This window comes from Leptonychotes weddellii, chromosome 3, assembly GCF_054177405.1.
Source record: "Leptonychotes weddellii isolate Sample4059 chromosome 3, ASM5417740v2, whole genome shotgun sequence".
Classification (NCBI taxonomy): domain Eukaryota; kingdom Metazoa; phylum Chordata; class Mammalia; order Carnivora; family Phocidae; genus Leptonychotes; species Leptonychotes weddellii.
In genome coordinates, this window is record NC_138371.1 from 47,681,340 (window position 1) to 47,691,699 (window position 10,360).

Genomic DNA, 10,360 nt, shown 5'->3' on the forward strand with positions numbered 1-10,360 from the left:
CATTAATACTTCTCTCGCCATTGCTGTTTAGACTAAGTTTGTTAATGTGGTAGACAAAATAATGTCCCCAACCCCCGCAAAAAAAAAAAAAAATAGAGGTCCATACCCTAATCTTTGGAACCTATGAATATGTAAGGTCACATGGCAAAGGAAAATTAAGGTTATAGGTGAATTAAGGTAGCTAATCAGTGGATCTTAAAGTAGGGAGATTATCCTGGATTATCTAGGTGGGCCCAATGTAATCACAAGGATCATTAAAAGTGAAAGAGCAAGGCAGAAGAAAAGGCTCTGACAAGGAAATGTAAAGAAGGAGGAGCTTATAGTGACATGACGTGGTATGAGACTCGATCCACTGTTAGTGACTTTGAGGATGGAGGAAAGAGCTACAAACCAAGGAATGCAGGAGACCTCTGGAAGTCAGGCAAAAGCAAAGGCGAGGGGACGCTTTCTCTCCTAGAGCCTCTAGAGGAGGACGCTGCCCTCACAACACCTTGATGTTGATGCCCAGCGAGACCCAGATCAGACTTCTAACCTACAGAACAGCAAGATAATAAATGTTTGTTGGTGAGAGCCACTAAGTTTGTGGCAATTTATCACATCAGCAGTAAGTAACTAATAACACTGATAAGGTAGAAAAATTTTTATGATTGATTATCTGCATTAGGTAAATAGTTCCTAGACTTGTAAATTTAATAGGCCAGTAAAAGTTCCAAAAAATGTTAGGGCCAATTGCCAGTTTTTAATTTTCCTGCCTTATTCTAAACTTACTGTTTAGAATTATATCATAACATCAGCATATTATAACACAGCTTTAAAAAGAAATAAGAAGATAAAACATATAGGAGCAAATATTTAAATAAATTTAATTTAGAAAAAACATTATTTTCCTCACTTTATCCAAGAACCAATAAAAATATTCCTATATCAGTGCTACTCTATGATCAAACATTTGGGAAACTCTGTATTAGCTGCACTTTGTTGATTTTAGTGTGAGGATTTTAGAGTCCTCTAAAAAGGGGGAGATTGGCATCACAACAAACAACAAAATCCTATTCATGAGGGCTCCACCCTCATGACCTAATCACCTCTCAAAGGTCCTACCTCCTGGTAACATCATACTAGGGATCAGGATTTCAATATATGAATTATAAAATATGTATGAAAATAACCCAATTAAAAAATGGAGAAAGGATGTGAACAGACATGTCTTAAAAGAAGACATGCAAATGGCCAACAGGTACATGAAAAGATGCCCAACATTCCTCCTCATCAGGAAAATGCCAGTCAAAACCACAATGAGATATCACCTCACACCTGTTAGAATGGCAATTACCAAAAGACAAAGGATAAGTGTGTGAGGTTGTGAAGACAAGAGAAACTTTGTATATGTTGGTGGGAATATAAATTAGTACGGCCATTGTGGAAAACAATATGGAGGTTCCTCAAAAAATTAAAAACAGAACTATGTACCATACGTTCCAGCAAACCCACTTCACAGTATATATCCAAAAGAAATGAAATCTGGATCTCAAAGAGAATAAAGGGGTAAAGATAAACGTAAATTAAAGGTGTCTACCACATCTTCAGCTCTCTCACAGTGTCAACAATTGAGAAAATCTAATAACACTTTCATATTTAAAATAATGCAATATGCAATAAAGAAATAATCTCCACATTTATTCAGAGTGAGAAATCTGCACATTTCTTAGCAATACCAAGCATCTGAGGTCCCAGGAGCAAATGGGGATCTTGAGAAATCCTAAGATTTTTAGATCCCATGGCAGAAGGCATGTGTTTGGTTCCTTGACCTTGTTTTTTTAGTGTTTTCACAATCCTTTCTTTTTCCCCTGTCCCTATCTCAAACAGATAAAAACCCACATCTCTCCTTTGTGGTCATATGAAAAACCAAAGCAATAACCATGAGAAAATATCAGAATATTGATAATTCTATAGCCCAAAATATCCCACAAATTTTCAGAAAGTTGTCACAGAACAATTTTTACTACTACTGTTACTACTACTACTGACACAAGTAATAATACTCATAGCATTAAGAATAAGCATTAAGGGGCGCCTGGGTGGCTCAGTTGGTTAAGCGACTGCCTTCGGCTCAGGTCATGGTCCTGGAGTCCCGGGATCGAGTCCCGCATCGGGCTCCCTGCTCGGCAGGGAGTCTGCTTCTCCCTCTGACCCTCCTCCCTCTCATGCTCTCTGTCTCAAATAAATAAATGAAATCTTTAAAAAAAAAAAAAAAAAAAAAGAATAAGCATTAAGACACAAGTAATAATACTCATAGCATTAAGAATAAGCATTAAGACACAAGTAATAATACTCATAGCATTAAGAATAATATTTGGGGGCGCCTAGGTGGTGCCGTTGGTTAAGCATCTGATCCTTGGTTTCGGCTTCAGTTGTGATCTCAGGGTAGTGAGATCTAGCCCTGCATCGGTCTCCGTGCTCAGCGCAGAGTCTGCTTGGGATTCTCTCTCCCTCTCCCTGCCCCTCCCACCTGTGTTCTCTCTCTCTCTCTCTAAAATAAATAAATCTTTAAAAAAATAATATTTGGAGTTGCTACTATTTTTAAATTGAGCACATACAGTGTGCTAGAGACTTGACCTGTATTTTCTCATTTTTTTCTCAATATAAATGTACAAGGCTTATCACCATTTCACAGAGAGACAAACCGAGATGAAAAGATTTTAAGTAACTAACCTGCGGTCACACAGTAAGTGCCCAAGCCTACACTTGAAACCAGGCAGCCCTCACAACATTCCACACTTTTTAAGCATTAAACTTAACTGCCTCTTAGTCTTACGAACTTACCAAATGGAACTTCTGAATGCACATTGCATTGGTAACCATTTTTGTGGTTGCTAATACTATAACTTACTGAAAAGTCTTTGAAATTATTTTTAAACCCTGTACTGATCTGATGTAAAAAAGTAACATTCTCAGATTAAAATTAATCAGATACTTTGAAAATCTACCTCAAAAAGCACTCTCCTTAAATATTTGACAGTTTGATAACCCTACACATTTTTTCTTGGGTCATAATTGAGATCCACGGTTTTAACTAATGTCAATCTACTGGTGAAACCCAAGTCTTTTACCCTAAGACCAGCTTCTCTTCCTAGTTCCTTTCTCTGTATACATTGTATTGGGACTTTTCTAAGAAGATATTCCATAATCATCTAAAAAATAAATGTCTAAAAACTATTTTCCCCAGTAACACTCTTCTGTATAAATCACCTCCCTGTCTCTTAGCAAACTAGTTTTCCCTTCTATTCCTTTTACCACAATTTGTAATTCAATAATTTGTTTGCTCATACATTTTTCTCCATCACTAAAGTGCTAGTTCCAAGAGGCAGGAAGTTCATTTTGTTCACACCATATTCCCAGTATGTAGAACAGTGTGTGATTTATAGTTGAAACAAACAAAAATCATTTGGTACGAGTAAATGATACCTGTATCTCCTGTGTTCAGTGACTTGGTAAATAACAAGACCATCCACATTCACACGGTCCAAGCCAGAAAATGTAAAGTTAACATAGACTTGCTCTTCTTCATTTCCACTCCAGCGACAGTTCATGTCTTTTATTTTTTTTCTTCGAATAACTGTGATAGCCTCTGTATTGGACTCCTTTCTACTGCTTTTATTTTCAAATGGTTTTTCACACTTGTATCAGAGTGGTCTTTTAAAGCAGTATTTGTCAACTTCTCCAACCTATGCCTTCTAAAATGTTTCTCCCTTTACCTTCAGTGCAGTCCCACAGAGATATTATCAAACTTTACTTTCTGCTGTTCATATCACAAAAACAGGAGATACATATTCATATGCTTTTAAAAAGCAAATCCCCTGGGGCACCTAGGTAGTTCAGTCAGTTAAGGGACTGACTCTTGATTTAGGTTCAGATCATGATCTCAGGGTCCTGAGATCAAGCCCAGTGCTGGGCATGGAGCCTGCTTAAGATTCTAAGAGTCTGTCTCCCTCTCCCTCTGCCCCTCCCTTCCCCACTCGAGCACATGTGTGTGTGTGTGTGTGTGTGTGCACTCTCTCTCTCTCTCTTTCTCTCTCTCTCCCAAATCCCCCAAGATTTGGGCTTGGCTCTCCATAGCCCCTCACATTTTGAGAACTAATATTGTTAACATAAACTTACTTGAAATTCTTTAATGGTTCTACATCATCTAGCATTGATTTTTAAATTCATGATTTTTGTAACACTGGTAGTTTTACTTAAGCTGGGACCCATTTTGTCATGGATTTCATGACTATTTTTACATTTGTATTTTCACTTTCATGATGATCTAAGACAATTTTTTTTAAAGATTTTATTTATTTATTCATGAGAGACAGACAGACGAGAGAGAGAGAGAGAGAAAGAGAGAGGGAGGCAGAGGGAGAAGCAGGCTCCCCAAAGGGCAGGGAGCCTGATGCAGGACTCGATCCCAGGACCCTGGGATCACGACCTGAGCTGAAGGCAGACGCTTAACCATCTGAGCCACCCAGGCGCCCCAGATCTAAGACAATTTAAACAAGTGTACTCTGGAGGATCTCAATGACTCCCTTGTGCAATGTCCTTGTCTATTTTTATGTTTACGATAAAATGTATGAAAAATAGTGTAACTAATTGTGTTGTGGGCTAATGATGAAAAAAATAAAGATGTGTATCAGAGATTACAAATTGTCTACCAAACTGTCAATAATCAGTTGTTCCCGTTTCCTCAGTGACAGAACCACAAAGCAGTCTCTAAGAAAGTCTATGTTTTCTAGCATCTCTTGCAGCTAGGTGTGACCACAGGCTATAATCGAAGGTGGTATGTACAACCTCTGGGGAGTGTCCTTAAAGAGAGAAAGCATGTCCTTTTCCTTCACTTTTCTATATTCTTCTGTGTAGAATATATGCTCATGCCTGAAGCTGGAGTACCTTTCTTAGTTGATGAGTTATTTAGGGCCATATAGGGCCAAGTAACGTGATAGTGCAAAAGAAGCCCAGGTCTCTGACACCGTGGAGACTATACCAACATGTGGTGCCTTCCCAGACATATATAAGAGAGTAATAAATAACAAGACCATAATAAACACCTATCCTGTTTAAATTAAGTATTTGGGTTTTGGTCACTCGTAAGTGAACTTATCCTAATGAGTACATAGATTCAATACTCAAAACATTCTTAAGCAAAGGTCAAATGATGTCAAAGTGGGCTGTATAAATTAGAATTCATAGTAGTTCAAATAGGAAAAAGTGTGGGAGGAACAGCATCATTACATGATGCATAATCATATTGACGTGCTAAACTTGAAGGATCTAGTGCTGCAACAGGAGGAAGAGTCATAGTCACTGATGAAGCACCAATTTAGCTCAACAAACAACTCCATCCCACAATGGAAATGGGTTATTAGATTTAAATTTTATTGGTCTCACAGTTTTTTGTTTATATTTCATTTGGAAATACTGGTGGTCAGTTCCAGTTTGTTTTTCCTATAAAAACTGCCCCTATGTTACATTAATTTTAGAAACATTGACCAGGAGAGCTTACCACAATGTTTAATTCTCAGTTTCCAGAATCTGATTAAATGGGTCTCAGGGGGAATGTGAGAATCTATAACTTTCATGAGTGTTCCAGGTGATTCTAATGTAGCTAGTCTGCTGGGAACAAATTGGTTTACCTTAATTCTTAGATTGTTTCACAAATCCTTTTAATATCTGCCCCTGCCAACCCCTCTAGCTTCTTGTCTCACCGTCACCACACATCTTTTTCCTTATAGCTACAGTAAACAACCTGAAGTGCCCTTAAGGTTGTAAACTCTGTTTCTACTCTGTGCTGTGACACACATCTTTCTTCTGCTTGAAATACTTCCTTCATGCTTTCTTTTAATTGACTAAATCCTATTTATCATTCAAAATCAATTACGACTTTTTTTTTAAGATTTATTTTTTTTAGAGAGAGAGATCGAGCATGTGCATGCACATGTTAGGGGAAGGGCAGTGGGAGAGAATTTTCAAGCAATCTCCCTGCTGAGTGTGGAGCCCAATGCAGGGCTCGATCTCACGACATATGAGATCATGACCCATGAGAGCATGACCTGAGCCAAACCAAGAGTTGGACGATAAACCAACTGAGCCACCTAGGTGCCCCAGTCATGACTTCTTAAAGGAAGCTTTCTCTCATCCCCCTAATGCCCCTCCCTCAGTGCTAATAGCATCCAGGACCAACTGCTATTTCTGTCGATCATCACTCTGCATTATGATTGCCATTGGTTTGCTATCCTATTAAACCTTAAGTTTCTAGAGGGCAAGATTAATAATATTTCACTTGGTATCTGAATTGCCTAGTATAATGCCTAGTATAATGCCTAGTATTATAACAGGGATTCAACAGATGCTTTCTAACTAAATTAATGATAAATGGAATGAATGCAGGAGTGAACAAGTCATACATTCCAAACATACGGAGGTTTTTGACATTTTAAGATTTCACCAAGATCTTTGAAATAAATTTATCCACATAACACAACAGGGCATTGTAATCTACTAAGGTTAATTATGGAAATCACTGAAAATTAGACTATATAATGATGTATTTATCCACAGAAGACCAAATTTAATATAGTCAGCAGCCCCATTCCCAACACCCAAAACTTGACTGGGCAAATTTCAAGACAGAAAGAAAACTGATTACTACATAGTGTACAATGTTATGCTGTATTAGTTATTATTGCTATGTAACAAATTATCTCAAAACTCAGTGGCTGGAAATAGCAAACATTTACCACTTCAAGCAGTTTCTGTGGATCAGGAATCGGGAAGTAGCTTAGCTGAATGGTTCTGGCTCAAGTTCACTCCTAAGGTTGCAATCCAGCTGTCAGCCAGGGCAGTAGTCTCATCTGAAGGAGTATCCACTTCGAAGCTCATTCATGTGGCTCTTGGTAGGCCTCCGAAGATCCAGTTCCAAGGTCACTCCCATGTACCTTTTCACAGGACAGTCTCACATTATGGCAGTTGGCATTCCCAAGGTGATTCAAAAGAGAACAAGATTCAAGAGAGAATGAGAGAGTGAGCAAGAATACCCAAGACAGGAGCCACAGTCTTTTTATAATCTAATATCAAAAGGGGTATAACTTTTGTCATACTGTGTTTGTTAGAAGTGAGTCACCAAGTCCAGTGCACATTCAAAGGGAGGTGATATACAGGGTATGAATATCAGGAGGTGGGGATCACTGGGGGCCATCTTACAGGCTGCCAACCAATACATATTCTCTATATTTCAGATACATTTTAAGCAGAACAAAATAGCAGCATCACAGGTTAAAACGTGCAAAAATTTAAGTGGTGAAAATAAATAGCAAAGAGGAAAGTCCTTAAAATAATGTTTAAACTGTTTCTTCCAGTTTTATTGTGATATAACTGACAAATAACATTGTGTAAGTTTAAAGTGTACAACATGATTTGATATATGTATACATGCAAAATGATCACCACAATAAGATTAGTTAACAACCATCGCCTCATATAGTTACGTTTCTTTTCCCTTGTGATGAGATCGACTCTTTTTGCAATTTTCAAATATACAATACAATATTTTCACTATAGTCATCACGATGTACATTACATCCCCAGAACTCATTTACCTTAAAACTGGAAACTTGTACCTTTTGACCACCTTCACCTAATTCCCCCACCTGCCACCCCCACCTCTGGCAACCACAAATCCGATCTCTGTTTTTTATGTTTTGTTTTTTTAGATTCCACATAGAAGGAAGATAGTATTTGTCTTTCTAAACTCAATGTTTAAAATGGATGTATGTTATGTAGAGGTGGCTTGTGAGACAATATATTGTGGGCACAACCTACCTAATAGTCATTAAAATTGTTACAATTTTGCCTATTTTGGAATTAGAGTCAGGTTAGTGCTTTAGTTACAAACATACTCCAAAAGGTTCCTTACCTCCAAAATAGAGCAAATGAAAACAATCATTTGCTATGGATACTGTATTTAACTATTACCATTAGCATCATTTGACTTTTTCTCTTAACTGAAGGGGAAATAATGTTCTTTTAATTATCAGGTTAACCATATTCTTCTTACACACTAACATATGTCTCTAGGTGGTTCAGTGTAATTCCTTAAAATAAGCTAGCAGTTAAGGTAATATTACCATGAAGTATTAACCACCTCCTATTTCTGATGTGCTTTAACAAATAAATAGGAACACAAGATTTTGAACTTCATATGCCTTGAAAAAGCAGCAAAAAGTAAACTAAACCCATGTCTGAATCACAGCAAAAATTTCCAGTCATGATTAAAAGCAATTTTATGTTATTGGCTCCATGCTCTTCATTCATATTTAATAGAACTAGCCTTAGAATAGGAAAAGCACATATCCATTGTTTGTTGTATTCTTTCTTATATTATGGTTTCTAAATTGAATACATTAATATATGTACATCTCGGGCCTAAATTTTCTTATCCGTTTTGATAGGTATTTTAGTTCTCCAAAGCCCTAAGACCCTTGGAAAAGGGGTGCTGTGATGGTCCCAGAGGATGTTGAAGGTGGATACTGAGAGTGAGGATTGGAACCCCTGACTCAGAGTCAGTTAGCATCATGGTGGCTAACCAGTTAGCCACCCTTTATAAGAGGTCAGTCAGGGATGCTTATTTTAGGCAATAAAGTAGGGTTTGGTGAACTATTTTGGGGGATTCAAAAACGTCGAGAAATGTCATGAAGCACATAATCTAGTTGGAGAGATGAGACAAATTCATAACAAAATGGCACTACAGAGTATCATATGACAGACAATGAACGGTATTGCCATTAGGCACCACACCATCTTTTTATCCACTTATTTTACTTCATCATGTCCCCTAAATTATTCAAGGTAGCTTACAAAAGTTGCATGAATATGACATTGAAAAACAATTATGTAAAGCTTCAGAAGAGAAGGGGGTTCCCATGGGTGGGTTTTAAAAGGAAGAACTGATACAGATAAGCAGAGAGAAGGGAGATCATTTTAGTCAGGAAATAAGGAAAACAAGAAGGGTGGTAGTCCTCTTGTATGTCTGGGGACAACAGTTCAACTGATCTCAAATGAAAAATTTAAAGTGAAAAGTTGGCGTTAGTGTGCTAGGACTGCTGTAACAAAGTATCACAAACTGAATGACTTAAACAACAGAAACTGATTGTCTCACATGGAGTTCAGAAGTCTGACATACTCCCTCTGGAAGTGCTAGCAAAGGATTTGTTCCAGGGCGTCTCATAGCTGCTGGTAGTTCCTTGACTTGTGGCAACATAACTCCAATTACATGGCGCTCTCTCTGCGTGCATATGCCTGGGTCCAAATTTTCCCTTTTGTAAGGATACCAGTCCTATTGGATTAGGAGCCCACTCTACTCCAGAATGACCTTAGCTATTACATCTTCCATGACCCCATTTCCCCTATTTCCAAATAAGATCACATTCTAAGATACTAAGGATAGAGACTTCAGCATATGAATTTTGAGGGGCACACAATTCAGCCTACACCAAAGCCCGAGGAGTCTCCCTGAGTTCATAGGCAGTGGTGAGCTACTTAGTGATGATCTTTTTTTTTTTTTTTTTCAGTTTTCTTTGTGTTAGGAGACTGATACGTTCCAGCAGATCTTTTAGAAAGATGTATCTAGTTATAGTGGGCAATAATAATTGAAGAGGCTGTATACCCTGGAGTCAGAGAGGCTATTTTTAGGCTGTTTGAGTTCTACAATCTAGTACATTGCCTATAATGCGCTGCATAATCTGGCCACCCTACCTTGGCAGCCTCGGGGCAGACCATTTCCTCTTTTCTTTGTCCTCCATCCAACTTGGCTTTGCACCAGTATTCTGAATGCCCCAAGTCCCTTCCTCCTCAGTTTTCTTGAACACATCATTCCTAATGCCTAGAGTGCTCTCTCCTTGCTTCACTTAGTTAATGCTCCCACTTCAGAGCTCAAAACAAATGGCACTTCCTCAAGCAATTTTCAACCTGAGCTCTCCAGACTAGATATGTCTCTCTAGTTACTTGCTCTTACAATTCTCAGTCCTTCTTCTGTGAAGCATTATCACAACTGTAGTTTGGTGATTAATTGCATAATCTGTCATTGACTGTCTGTCCATCCTGCTAGACTATAAAATCCATGTGGGTAGGAACATCATCTGTCCTAGTATCATCACCGCAGTGGAATGTCTTGTGCAGAGTAGGTGCTGAATATTTGTTGCATAAAAGAAGTAATGAAATGTAAGCTAGGGTGGGAGCCATAGGAATGCAAAAGAAAGGACAGAGAACAGGTTCAGGAAAGTTTATAATTTGGTAACTTGATAGGCAAGAAAGGAGAAGTCAAAGATTG